Consider the following 15,108-nt stretch of genomic DNA (forward strand, 5'->3'; position numbering starts at 1 on the left):
TCTGAAAGACAGCACGTCCTGCAGCAGAGGGTCTCCTAGCATGATATTGAGGTATTGATTCAGTGCTGATGCAGAAAGAAAAGTGCCACCTCGAGCCTTGCAATCTGTTAGGACCTGATTACAAGTATCAGGTTCAGATGTGAAGACAACCTACTCTCTCAGACTTGGGTTGGGTTCTCTGATCATCTCCTGCTGCCCCTGAGGTTGGCAGCTCAGTGGCAGCTGCATGCCCTGCTCCCACTGACTGCCACCACCTCGCTGCTCTCAGTGTTGTGCAGAGTGAGTGTGCCAACAAGTCACAGCACCTCTCAATCCACAGTGCACACACAGAAGTGAGGCAGGAGCAGGGCACATGGGCCGGCACATGGGCCACCACATTGCCAACCCCATAGGCAGGAGACAATTGGAGACAAATTGCAGTCACAAGATGTGGGGAGCGGGAAGCTTCCATGAGGCCAAGCCTCAAGGATGAGGCCACAAAGTTAACACAAGTTTGGGGGAAGTGTTAGTCATGTCTGAAAGCGACTTGACATGAGTTTGGGTTAGTTGGGTTGAAGATGGGCTTAAAATGAGGCCAGCGCAGACCTATATTGCCATCCTCACTTCTTGCAGCACCTAAAATTTTATGTCTGTTTCTCATCTTAAAACTTACTCAGCCTGAGATCACTGCCTGATGTGAACTTCCTCTTGTCTATACTGAAGAAGATTTTAAGTCTGGAAGCTGAGCATTTAAATGTCAACATTCAGCATTAGTTGCTGTTATTTGTAAAGAAACATCAAGCAGAAGTGCTTCTCCTTTGTATCTGGGCATTTTCTACCTGTCCCATCCTAATGTTCCATAAATATTAGGCTGCACACTTAACATATTTATGTGAATATTTAATCACAGGAAGAGAAATCCTGCATGTTCTGTTAAAAACAAACCTACTGCATAAACAACCCAAATAAATAGCTACATGATTCAATAAAAATACTTTGCTCTTCTGAAGTACTTTCCATACAAGATCTCAAAGCACTTTACAAACAAATGGGCCCCAATTCTCAAGGTACTTTAGCATGTGCCTAATGTTAAGGACATGAGCAATCCTATTGAATAAATTAAGGGATTGCTACATTTCAAAGTAAGGCATGTGCTTAAATTTCCTGCTGAATTGGGGCCATAATATCATTTTAAGCTTCACAACAGTCCTGTGAGGTAAGTGAGCTTGTTACATGTATTATATGCTATATTAATTATCTTTGTTCTGCCCTTTGGATGCTTACCGAACCCCACCCTTCCCCTGCAATAGCCCCTTTGAAGCCTCATACCTCCTCTCTGGAGAGGTTTTAATAAACTTGCATGAGGTGGTCTTTTGGGTCAAGATATTCAAACATGGACACCAAAATAAATAAATAAATAAATATTCTCAAAATAAATGGCTGGATTTTTTCCTAGAGCTGAGCACTCGTCAGAGATGATGTTCTGGACTTTTAACAGAAATTAAAGGTTTGGGTGACTTTCTGTCCAAACTTTCACCACATTTTAACCTTTTAATGGCTGTTCACTACATAAAAAAATAATACTGTAGTTTTAGGCACAATGCTATATTTAAGTGCCAACAGCGTGGTTGATGCTGCACAAGAAACATGTGAAGACAGTCCCCTCACCATGAGCTTACAATTTACAAATACATCTATTATACATTGCTACAGCTATTATAGTAGCACCCTCAGGCCACCATCAGGATTGTGGCCCAAGATACAGTACAAATGCGTAGGCACATAGTCCTTGCCCTGAAGCTCTTACAATGTAATTTGAAACAAGACTCCCAACGTGAGTGTACTGAACAAAAGGAGGAAAGAGGGAGAGGGATGATAAGATCCGGTGGCTGCATAGGTTTGATCCTGCTCCATAGAAGTCAATGGCAAAATTCCTATTCACTCCAGTGGTACAAGTTCAGGTACAGGTTGACTGCTCAAAATCATTTGACGTTTTTAAATAAATCCGATGTTCCCAAATGTTGTTCTGCCTACCAATTGGAGGACCAGGTCCTCAGCTGGTGCAAACTGGCATACTTCCATTAATTTCAGTGGAACTATTCTGATTTACATCAACTGGAGACCTGGCAACCAACTGGTTGGCTTCTTGTGGGTATTTCAGCAGTTGTCCTGAGGAAGAAGCTTGTGGATAAATGCAGCACTATAATCCTGAACTAATGCAATCAATTCATACAACAGATCACGTCCAGCAGAGGGCAACAAAAATGATTAGGGGACTGGAACACATGACTTATGAGGAGAGGCTGAGAGAACTGGGATTGTTTAGTCTGTGGATGAGAAGAATGAGGGGGGATTTGATAGCTGCTTTCAACTACCTGAAAGGGGGTTCCAAAGAGGATGGATCTAGACTGTTCTCAGTGGTAACTGATGACAGAACAAGGAGTATTGGTCTCAAGTTGCAGTGGGGGAGGTTTAGGTTGGATATTAGGAAAAACTTTTTCACTAGGAGGGTGGTGAAACACTGGAATGCGTTATCTAGGGAGGTGGTGGAATCTCCTTCCTTAGATATTTTTAAAGTCAGGCTTGACAAAGCCCTGGCTGGGATGATTTAGTTGGGGATTGGTCCTGCTTTGAGCAGGGGGTTGGACTAGATGACCTCCTGAGATCCCTTCCAACCCTGATATTTTATGATCATCCTTGATTCTAAACCAGGGTGTTGAGGCCACATTCACAATGATTCAACCGCTGTTACAGAAAAAGAACATAGCTCAGTGGCTAGGCATAGGATGATACTGTCAACAGTTTCAATGCTTCTTGTTCACACCAGCAACTGTGGTGCTGTTCGAATAGTCTTCAATATAAATTAATGATACGTTCTCATTAGCTCTGGAAGTACATTTTCCATGATGTACCCTGGTACATGCAGTCACAATGTCTAAGCAGATGAAGAAAAGGGGACATTTATAGGTAGTGCCTATTGAAAAAAGCCAATCTCACCATCAGCTATAAAGCAAGTTTTGTTACTTCTATATTAATCCACATTTTATAGCTCTATCAAGATTGTTCTTTTTATTAGCTATTTCATTGTGTTCTAAGTGCAAAATATTATTACTTTTACTTTTACAAGAGCGTAGCATTGGCAGAGAACAAATAGCTATCCTAAGAGGATTTACTTTGTAGCTGTTGGTATATTTGAAGGATAGACATATTTTTTCATAGTTATAATGCCAGTGGGTCTCATGGCCCTTTCCCATCAAAGTCTTTACTATTTTAACGTGGTGCAACATCACAGCAGAGTGCATTTCATGGATGCGCCCTTTCCCAGAGTGCTCTATAATGTGATCCTATGGCATTTCAAAAAAGCATAAAGTGGAAGGAGATGGTAATTTGAGGGAGAATTTCTACAAGTCTACAGAGGTATGTGTGAATTAGTGAACAATTTAAATATCTTGTATGTTAGATTATAACACTGTGTGGTGAACTTTCAGTTTGTTGGATATACATCTTACATATAAATTCTTTTCCTTATGGCTTCTTTGAATATGTCGTGGCACTGGAACCAAGATCTTGAGCTGATCTGGTCCACAGTGGAGAGTGTGAGCCTGTGCAGTTTTCATTGGCATAATTGCCCCCGCGATCTTCCTTTAAAAACACTGCTTTGCTTTTATAGTTTATGAAATGGAATGTACGTGAGTTTCTTGTATTTTTTTTAATACCTTTTTAAATACAGGTTTGAAAAGATTGGGATACAAACACTTAAATATCCAGAGTCTCCCAGAGTTTCTTTTGCTTCACCCAAGTCTGAGACGAGTAATTAACAGGTAACATTTTCAAATGCACCTAAGTCCCATTTTCAAAAATAACTTAAGCATTCAGGAGCCTTTGTTCTATTGACTTTAAGTGAGACTTAGGCTCTAGAGTCTGGATCCTCAAAGGTATTTAGGCTCCTAAATTCCAGGAGCCTAAGTACATTTGAGGATCTGGGCCAATGTCACTTAGGTGCTTTTGGAAAATTTACCCAATATCTATAAAATGTGTGATTACGACCTAATGGTTAGGGAAGGGGACTTGGGTTCTTTTCCTCATTCCCATCATCAGCTTGCTGTGTGAGTCTGGGGAAGTTATTTAAGCATTCTATAAAATGGGCTGATATTTCTACTCCAGTTTTTCAGAATGTTCTGCGGCTTGACACTTAAAATATATTCAGATCCTCAGATGAAAGGTATGAAGTTTTTGTTATTAATAAAGAGGGAGAAATCTTTCATAGAGAAGTAGAAATGCTATTCTGACCTGAAGAGGTCATTTAAATCAAGATATATATATTTCTCGGTGTTGTAGGGGGGTTGTAGGGGCCCTGACCCAAAAAGGAGGTGGGGGGGTTGCAAGGCTACTGTAGGGGGGTTGCAATATTGCCACCCTTCTGCGCTGCTGCTGGTGGCAGCGCTGCCTTTAGAGCTGGGCAGCTGGAGAGCGGCGGCTGCCGGCCGGGAGCCCACCTCTGAAGGCAGAGCCGCCGCCAGCAGCAGCGCGGAAGTAAGGGTGGCGATACCATACTTTTGCACTGCTGCCTGCAGAGCTGGGCCTTCAGTCAGCCTCTGCCACTTTCTGGCCGCCCAGCTCTGCAGGCAGCAGTGCCGAAGGAAGAGCGATGTGATACGGTGTTGCCACCCTTACTTCGGCACTGCTGCTGTGGGGGACACTGTCTTCAGAGTTGAGTGCCCGGCCAACGGCCACCACTCTATGGCTGCCCAGCTCTGAAGGCAGCGCAGATGTGAGGGTGGCAATGTCATGACCCCCTCTTACAATAACTTTGTGACTGAGCCCCGCAACTCCCTTTTGGGTCAGGACCCCCAATTTGAGAAAGGCTGGTCTCCCCCGTGAAATCTGTATAGTATAGGGTAAAAGCACACAAAAGATCAGATTTCACAGCAGGAGACCAGATTTCATGGTCTGTGACAAACTTTTCATGGCCGTGAATTTGGTAAGGTCCTATATATAGGCACTGTCTGAGCTGTATCAGTACTTGCCTCTTGGCAATCCTTCCATATCAATCTGTTGCTTCAAAACAAACCACTAACCTTTTGGTTTTTTTACCTAAATCTGTTTCTTTTGGCATCTTGCATTAATTGTTAGTTCCAGAATTCTGTATTGTAACATCACCTTGTAACTTTTTTAGGGTTTAATATCTTTTTCAAATTTAAAACAGAATACAAAGTTAAGACGCTTATCATTTGTGCATCTTCTTCCTGAGTAATAGACAAACGTGCCTCTTTTGAGGCAGATTCTTAGTATAATCCAGATTTAGGGTAATCTCTTCTGTGAATATTGCCTTGGTCACTGCAGCTAGTAATATCTACTTTATAATGAGGTGGGAGTTGATATTTTGGAGGCTGGAAAGGTGGTAGAGACTGAGGCAGTCTTGAGGCAACAGAAGTTACATTGGGCCTGCAAGGTTGCTCTTGGGAAGAAGGTGGCACGGGGATCCATAAATGCAGCGTGGGTGGAACCTCCCGTTGAAGTACAGGCACTTTGCGGGGTTTCAGCATGTCCATTTCCAGGTCAATATAGTCAAATAAGGCTCTTCCCTGAAAAGTCATAGACCGTGATTCAAGAATCTTCTTGTGATATTTATAACAACGGTGGGCAACAATTATCAGAGCCACCATGACGGTTGCACATAAGCTAATTAGCAAGATATTTCTAATCCGAGAATTGCTCTCTTCGTTATATGTAGGAAAGGTACTGTTTAAAGTCAAGGATCCATTAAATGGCTTTGTAGTGGGCAAGCAGATTCCTCCATATGAAACCTTCTCAACTATGTCAATTTTGTATTCTGGCAACATTGCCTCAGCAAAGTGTGGGCTGACATTCCCATCAGGTACTCTTAGTTTATTCAGCACTTCCTGGATTTCATCTCTTGAGCACCAGCTCAGTGATCTGTTGGTTCTTGTACACAGAGATCTGTTGTACCATGAGATTACAGTGGACCCAGGTCTGAGGGCAGTCAGTGTGATGCTCTTGAGACTGCTGGAGTTTAAATATTTAGAAAGCTTGTCAAGGAATAAACCAACCCTTTCTCTCTGTCTCAGGAATGAGCAGTAACTATTTTTCGTTCTGATGGTATAAATATGACATGGAATGCTGGTGGGCTTCAAAAGCTCAATGATGAGAGGTTCCCAAACAGTTAGACCCCCTGAATCTGTGGCAGATAGTACAAACTCCTGAGGTGAATACTGAAAATCGGTACTGAGTGGATAGCCATACATGGCTTGGTGAGACGCATTAAACTGAAGCCAGCTTTCTGGCCCTGATGGTGAGCCATCGACTGGGTTTATTCCAAGGGTCAACTGAGTTGAGTTGCCATCTTCCTGATCATAAAATGTGTCAGCGGGTACTGAAAAATGGAACTTGCATCCAATAGTTGCTGTTATGAATTTAATGGAGTTAACAACTTTAGGGAAAGTGTTTGTTTGACCTACAAAGGATGAAGTAATGGGGAGGGAAAGTTACTAGAAACAAACAGCCTGGCTGACAGTGAATGATGATAAAGAAACCTGGTAAAACTTATGGCAACTAATCAGTCACACAGATTTTTATCTGGGGTCAGTGTGTCCCTGCCCCCTCTCCAGTGCATCCCTTGACCCATCCTTTCTTGAGCACCACAAATGACACTTTCCTATGAAATAGGTAACATCTACCACATGCAAAATGATGCTTGTACCTATGCTGAAGATAGCTTGAAGTCCCTTCAGTCACTTCCCCTCTTACTGATTCATCAGGAAGCTATAGCCTTGCACTTGGGTTTCTATAATATCCATAACAACTACCTTCCCCTTAACTAGGAGGGTCACGTAATCTTGGATGGCAAGGTATGATTCAACCTCCAGTGTCTTCTTAGATGAAGAATGGCTCACGTTCATTAAAGCAATAGCAATTTCTGAAAGATCTGGGCATCACAGACAGCCTTCATTAAAGTTTCGTATTCTGTGACAGTTGTACCCAAAATCCAAATCCCAGACTTGAATTACTTTTCATTGCTTTGAGTCTCCTCTAATTGCTTCTGATTGGTTTCAAGTTTGACGGGTTTTTTTGTCTACATTCTTTGTTTCCTTTACACTAATGACAGTAGTTCCTCAGACCATTTCAAAGGGAAAAAAGCTATTTCACTTATTTTATCTGCATTACGTTGGGTAGCTATCCGGGCTTTTAGAATGCCTGGCAACCACCTTGCAGGGCCTTTTGAACTTCCATTCTGGGAATGGTGGGTACAAATGGGAGAAGGGAAGAGGAGGTGGAAAACAGTGTAACACTCCAAGAGGCCAGGGAAGGAAATGGAGATGATATTCCCTTTTCTCCAGCTGTGCAAGTAGGGTGCTATGGTTTCGTACGCCGTACCAGCAAGATATTTATAGTTGGTATGGCATACTGGAAAGAGGAGCAGTAGAACATGGAGCCGCTAAGCGGCCCCACACCTGTGGCTTCTCCAGCACAGCTGTACCGCCCCCAACCCTTCCACGCAAGGTCTCCTCCGTCTGTACAGCAACCACACCGGAGGACAGGGCTGGGGGTAGTACAGCCAAGCCGGAGAAGCTGCGGGCATGGGGCCGCCCGGTGGCCCCACGTTCTGCTCCTTTCCACGCTGTGGTTCCTGGGACAGCCCTATGGGGCTGGAGGTGGTACAGCCACCAGAGGAGCTACTGGCATTCTGCTTCTTTCCTCGTTGCGGTTCCCAGGAGACCCCTGAACCACAGGGCTCTCCCGGGAACCACAGCAGGGAAAGGAACAGAACATGGGGCCACAAGCTGGCCACACACAGGCAGCTCCTCTGGCTTGGCTGCTGTCCTGCCCCCAGCCCTGTCCTCTGGTGCGGCTGCTGTACAGGTGGAGGAGAACCTGCGTGGGAAGAGTCAGAGATTAGATCAGAGGGGCAAGAGATTTTAAATTCCATGATGGAGCATGAAGAAGTAGGAAGGAGACTTCTGAATTCTGGAAAGTGCAGGGAGGCAGAGGGATCTTGCAAGACTAGAAAAATACGTTCCAACTTCTGACTATGGCTGATATTAGAAGGGAGGAGCCACTCTGCATTTGGGAGAGACTGAAGTTTGTTATGCTTGTGCTTTTCAAAGTAATTGTGTATATTACCTGGAGTTATGTCCTGAGACACCTGTGACACAGAAAACAGAGGATGAACCCATGCAACTTTTGTAGATTGCAGTGATTCATATGTGGGGAATGGCAAGCTGCTTGTATCTTGGTAGACCAATGAAGATGACATCTGTACCAGCTCTGTGAAAATGAAATGATTAATATTTGTTACAGTATTAGAGGAGATATTCTGGCTTTAAAAAAAAACCACATTTGTTTTGATAAGTTCCAGTGTTAGTAACACAGAGATAAGACTTTTTTAACCATGTGATTACAAAAAAATAAAATCTAGTGGAAAAGGTGTGTGTTGAGGCAGAAGCCACAGGAGAATGGAATGTGAATTTCCTCATTTATGAGTTGGCAGCTACCTAATTCTGCCATTGATTCATTGTGTGGTCTTGGTCAAGTTACTTAACCTCTCCATCTTGATTTCCCATCCTTAAAATGGGAATGATGCCAGGTGGCAACAGTGGTACTAAGAATCAATTAATTCATTAATTAACATTGAATGTGTAAAGCCTATACATGTGAGGCATTAATTTATTTTATTAATTTATTTATTATGCAGCGAGTTGATATTAAAGGTCACTTTGGTCTCAAGTTGAAAATATGTATAGCCAAGTGTTCAGTGGGAAGAGGGTAATGGGAGAGTTGCTTGACTCTGGAGCACATGCACTCCCCGCCCCCTCCTGTAGACACGGCTGACTGAACCGGCACCAGGATGGTTGATGGTTAGAAAGATACTTTTGAAAAGCACCGAATGTCATGTCCTTTCAAACATATTGGTGGGAAAATCTCTCAAGGGTTGTGTTGCTCCCCTGTGGCCTTTGATAAGTGACTGAACACTGGCAGCCTCAATAGTTAGAGCTACAAATTTTCACTACTTGTGCATCAAAATAGAGACTGAACGTAATAAAAACCCTTTTGTGAAGGGCAGTTACTGGGTCATACGCTGAAAATGGCCAGACTGACATAGGCACTCAATTCATTCCAAAATCTAGAAATATGAACCAAAGATGGACCAAAAGACTTCACATCATTTTGCTAGTATTTAAGATCTGCCGCAATTACCACTTATCGTTTTTTTTTTTTACAGGCAAATTATTATCCACAAAGGAAGCTGCATGAGCAGTGGCACTGCAAGCTTCTTCCAATGGCCTGAGAAATGTACTACCTCAAGATCTAGGGTATAGCAGAGTCTCTGAGTCCATTCAGTTGCTATCCCCTCTCCTCAGGTTGCTACGATTAGGTGTTTTGAGAGTGGATGTGGGCTCATGTGTGCTAGAATCAGGAGAGAATCCACCAACTCCCTTCACATTAGTCGGCATTTCCATAAATACCATGAATAACAAGACACAAACCTGAAACGTACCTTGTGCATTGTTGTAGAGATGAGAAGTGGCATTAAATATAGTTCTCGCAGATATTTCTGCAGTGTAGGATGGGATGTTTGACATTTCAGTCAACTCCAGGGTAAACATTGTGACGGTTGGCAAAGGCATTCTGGTTCCAAGAGATTTGTCTGAATTTAAATCCTTTGTGCCACTAGGTAAAACACTTGGAAAATGATTTTGTGTTCTGAGCTTGCTGCTGTCATAAGAAGTAAATATCTTTGTTGGTCTGGACAGCTCAGAGCTGTCAAAGCCAGCAAAATCTGTAGGTAGAGTAAGCAGTGGAGCATTACCAGGATAGGACTGAGCTGTCAGACCTGTTTCATGAGAAGTTCCAGCATCACTGGGGAAAGTGCTACTTAAAATAGAAGAACCCAATATGGGGGTAACATGGCTTGAGTTGGCTTCTCTATCCCAAATCAATGTGTCCATGTGGATTATAGAAGGAACTGAGGTTTTTCCTTCAGAAAATGGAAATCTGTCCGTCTGTGGGATAGTCATAAAAGAATTAGACATGTATTCATAGCCATTAAATAGCTCCTGACTCAGATGGCTACTACCACCTGATAAAAGTAGAAACATGTCATCAGTAGGAGGTGTAAAGCCAAATAACGTAGTCAGTTGTACTGAAGTTGATATGAACGTTGAAGGGAGCTTTTCTGGAGAGATGGTTGCACTAGACGGTATTCCAAATTCAGGAAAATGGGCATAACCCGAGATGCTGTCCTCCTGACGGCTATAAACTGATGTAATTAATATTTCTTCTGGAAAATGTGTTTGAGGTGCTGTCTTAACAAGAGATACTTCTGGAGAGATTAGAGGCCATTCGTAATGTGTCTCTGTCACTAAAGTGTAAATGGGTCTTGAAAACTGGCCTTTACCAGTTGGCTCAGCGATGTCAAAAGAAAGGACTGATAGAAAATGGTGCCTTGATGGCTCTGATTTGCCAGACTGCAAAAATGCATCCAACTCTTGCATGTGAGATTGTGGTTGCTCTAATAAGAGTGGCATACTGGAAACTGTATTCTGCGGCCCCTTAAATTCTGTTGATAGAGAGGTTGCTGTAATGATCAAAGAAGGTGAAAGTTCAGGAAAAGCAAAAGCAGAGAGATCTTGAAAAATAGTACTAGACATTGGTCTTTTACTCTGAAAGTTCTGTGATGGGTCCATTTCTAAGACCCCTAAACTCCCTTGGCTTGTTACCAAAAGTGGAATGAGATCCGTGTAACTGGTGACAGCTGTGCTTGCTTTGTGGAAAGAAAACCAAGTCTGACCAGGTGATACCGCAGTCTTTCTGTGTAAGTAAACAAGTGAATTTGGTGGCAAAGTAGTGAAGACATCTTCCCCAGTTGGCTTCGCCATGGTTTCAGTCATTTTCAGTGTAGGTGTTGGTGTAACCATTAACTGTCTGCGTTGTCTTCCTGAACGTTTTCTTTCAAATCCTTCTCTTTTAATTATTCTCCAGCCTGCAATTTCATATCCTAAGAGCTGTGAGAGATGGTGTGAATCAACATTGTGTCTTAGAACTTGAATTAATTCATTGAGCATTGCAAAAACTCCACATCCAACGGGCCAATAGAGTCCTATGTAATGGCTTTCCATGAAGCTGATGTGTCTAATATCTTCAGCCAGTATTGTTAGGTTCCTCCTGCTTGTGTGTATCGAACCCCGATATGGATTTAGGGCCAATGAGGTGGGATCCAGATGGAGATACTCTGCCATGGTGCATACCAGAAAGAGGCGTTGTTGAACGTCCAGCGATTCAGCTGCAGCATGGATGATGATCTCGGCAGAGGTGAGAGAGCTGTCCCTCCTACATCTTTCAGAACTGAAACTGAAAGTCCAAAAATGTAGACAGTAAAACTCCTTTCATCTGACCCCCTTTTATGTGAAAATTCCTGTTGTTTGAATTTAGGCATGTCCCCTGACATACATCAATTACATGGGAAAACTCTACCTCTTAGCCAAGCTCCCTCTTACCTGGATAAATTTCAGGTCCCCATTCCATTCAGGCAGTATTTGTATATAATTACAGTTGTTTATATTTAGCTTCATGATCTCCTATTCTGATCTCACAATAAACAGTTTATCAACCATACTTTTTCTGGGTCAGAACAGGTCCTGGCTCCTTTCTGGTCATAGAACATTGTAGTACTCATTCAATTACTGTTTCTTCCCTTGCCCCGCCCTGCCCCCCACCCCATGCATTTGATAGTTATCTATCATCTGTAGGTTAGGAAATTAAAATTTCTTCCCACCTCTTAGCTCTCCATCCCAGTGTTGATTTTTGAGACGCTCCTCACCCCATACAGACCCCAGCTTCCTTGATGATTATAGTCCCCAATCTAGTGCCCACTAAAGTCAATGGAAAGACTCCTTTAACTTCAGTGGGTACTAAATCTGACCCTGTGTCTGCCTCCTTCCATTCAACCCACACTTCCTCACCCTTTTCTTCAGCTTCACTTTCCTTAATAAACAAATCCTGCATCGGGTAGATGCATCCACATTTTTTGGTGCTTTTGGCCAAATGCATTTGTAAGTTGCTGACATTAAGGATACTCACATATTGCCCTTGGGCATGTGACTTAAGCCAGTCTCCTTTTCTGGGATCAGAATGCTATCCTGAACATGAAGGGTGAAATTTACATTGGCTCTTGGTGTTTTCTGAACACACCCATCTTCCTGGGCGGCTATATTCAGGTGGTATTCTCCATTCTCCTTGTTCATTGGCAGTCCTTGCAGTGTACTTGTGTTAGGATTGAACTCCAACCATTTTGGCAAATCTGCACCATTAGCCAACGTAATCTATTCCATAATAGGACAAAAGATGTACTGAGTTCTAGGAGCAGAACATGGACATCACTATGATAGCTGAAAAGTATACAACAAAAGCTCTGTGCAGAAAAGACTAAGCTAGTCAACAGAATCAGCTGCAGATGTTCTTAAACACAGCTGTAAGCTATCAATAGGGTTTTATTTAATTACAATTGTTTTTTTGTCTTGTTTTGTTTTGCAACTTTTTATTAAGGCAAAGTTACAATAAAATGTTAATGTACTACATCATTTATTACTTATTCAGGATCAGCTTAATATTCAAAGAAACTGGCTAAAGATTCTGTTTTGCTGGCTGGGGACTCATCCTCCTGTAAGTACAGTAAAAAGGAAACCAGATTTCTAAAAACCTGTCCTCCTCTTGGCCTATTTCTTGCATAAGTTCTTGGTGTGAAAGCTTTTCCATTACAAGGACAGTCCATATTTTACTATGTATGCCACAGTTCCATTGGAAGAGAAGTCATGTTTTTGCAATAATGTGCAATACAAAGTCTTGTTGCTAACAATAAAAAATAAATGTGTCTTTCTGTCTAAAATGTAGATAATGGAGTATTAAATGATCAGGTCAGAGGATCTCTGGAAAAGCTGACATTATTAAAAAAAAAAATGTTTTTGAGACTGCAGTCAGCAGCCATGTTTGACATTAAAGACTATTTAGTGCCTAAAATATGTTTTGGGTTTTTCTTTAATACATAATTAATTGTTATGCTGAAATCGAAGTTAGGTTTTAAAATAGTCTTATTAAAAATCCCTCTCCGTGCAGGTATTCCTGAGCTGTATTGTAATTAACTAGAAATTATTGAAAAGATCTAGAGTAAATAATGTATTATACAGAAGAGTGTATTTAACTCAGTATTACCTTGTACTGGGTTATCTTTCCCTGAAAGGCAAATGGTGGTACTGGGTAGTAAAATATTTTCCCCATAAAGGCTATTGTGTCCGGGATGCCTCGAAGGATCTGGATCTCCTCACATGTGTTGTTTGATTCCCTGGCAACCACAGCAGGCATGATTCCTGAGAGAGATACCAGTGCAAGAAGCAGTAGTGTTGGTAAAACTCGCTTCTCCAGGGACAGATGGGACCCGGAGACAAGAAGCCTGTCACCAGCATCACTGTATATCCTCAAGGCATCCATTCTCATATTGTATGTATGTGCCTCTGAGGTAACCAGAGGCTGCTGCTTCATTGCATTTCAGAGCTGAAGGAGGGGGGAAAAATACACATTTACAGTTAGTCGGCTGCTGCTTGTGGGGAAGCAGAGAGATTTAAAGCTTCCTAAGATTTAAACTGTGTTAATTAGAACCCACTTGTTTAATTCTAGGTGAGCAATATCCAAAATGATCAATTGGTTTACAGACTTTGAGCCACCTTTAAAAAGCTACAATACTCACCGTTACTGCTCAGCTCAAAAGTCTTTCCTGAAAAACAGTGTAGAGACACAAACAGCCCCTTATGCTTTTTAGCATGGTTTCCTTTAGACACAGTGATGCTCCCATTTCTGCTTCTGTCATGAGCAAAGACCACCTGGTCTCCAGGAGATGAAATATTAGACTAGGGCCTCCTGAGGGGGGCCTTCAACATATGGCTTAGAGAAGTGCCTGGGAAACTGCAGTGCCGTAACCTGACCTGGCATGCTTTTTTTTTTTTTTTTTTAATGGTAGCAAGGGGAAAGGCGTTATTACGGGACCAGAGGCAGTTCAAGGGTTAACTTGTCTGTCCGGTTTCATCCTTGATGTCACCCCATTGAGGTCACTGGAGTAGCAGTGGAGATGAATTAGATCCATTATGTTTTGAGGTACCTTTTTTCACTGGGGATAAAACTATTACAAGTAACACAGCATAAAGTAGTTCCTGCGGATGGAGAGATTAACTGGCTAATGTGGACCTGTCAATGGGGGTAAAAGATGTGTTCTACTTGTCCAGAGAGAGTTACAGTATATTTGATCTGTACTGGTGGCCAGGCAAAGCATATTCAAAACATGGTTACAGGCACCATTCTTAAATGGTGTTTACAATGGCTTATTAATGCCATTTTCTCCCCACTGTAGATGAGATCTTTAGAACACCGCTGTGGATGGAAACATTGGTTAAGATCCTATCAGGGCTGACTCAGTCTTTCATCCTCCTGAGTTAAGTAGTTTATTGTGTGGAGTGGATGAAGCCTTACAAATCAAGATGCTGTCCTCTCTGCACAGGCATTCAAGCGTCTCTGAAATGTGGCCACCGTGGCTGTGGCCACCATGGCGGTTTTCCTGCAGCTACTACAGAATCCTGGGCAGAGATGAGGGAGGGGGCAAAGCACCCAGGGGCTCCAGGGGAGGGCATCAGTCCTTCCCTCCCATCTTCAGTCGCGGGACTCAGAGCGGGCTCCAGTCCCCCTTGCCTGGTTCAGCCAGAGGCTCCAGTGGTGGGCTTCAGCCTCTCCCTTCTTTCCCCAGCTAAGTCACAGGGCTAAAGGGGTGGGCTTAATCCCCCTTCAGCCTTAGGCTCTGGTGGCAGGGTTTGTGCTTCAGCCTGCCCCCATGTTCTGGGCAGGGCTCCAGGCTTCTGCACCCCCCAGCTCCAGCTACAGGACTCCAAGCTCAGGGCTCTGGGCTTCAGCCTCTTCCCCGGCTCCAGCTGTGGGGCTCCAGCTCTGGATTTTACTCCAGGGCAGCAGGGCTTCAGCAGGGCCGGCCTTACTTGGCAGCATGGTCAAGAGACAAGGAGCAGGGTGAGCTTGGGGTGCGAGGCCATGGAAGGGAGCTTGGGGCAATGCGGG

The sequence above is a fragment of the Lepidochelys kempii genome, chromosome 1 (assembly GCF_965140265.1).
Source record: "Lepidochelys kempii isolate rLepKem1 chromosome 1, rLepKem1.hap2, whole genome shotgun sequence".
In the NCBI taxonomy this organism is placed as follows: domain Eukaryota; kingdom Metazoa; phylum Chordata; order Testudines; family Cheloniidae; genus Lepidochelys; species Lepidochelys kempii.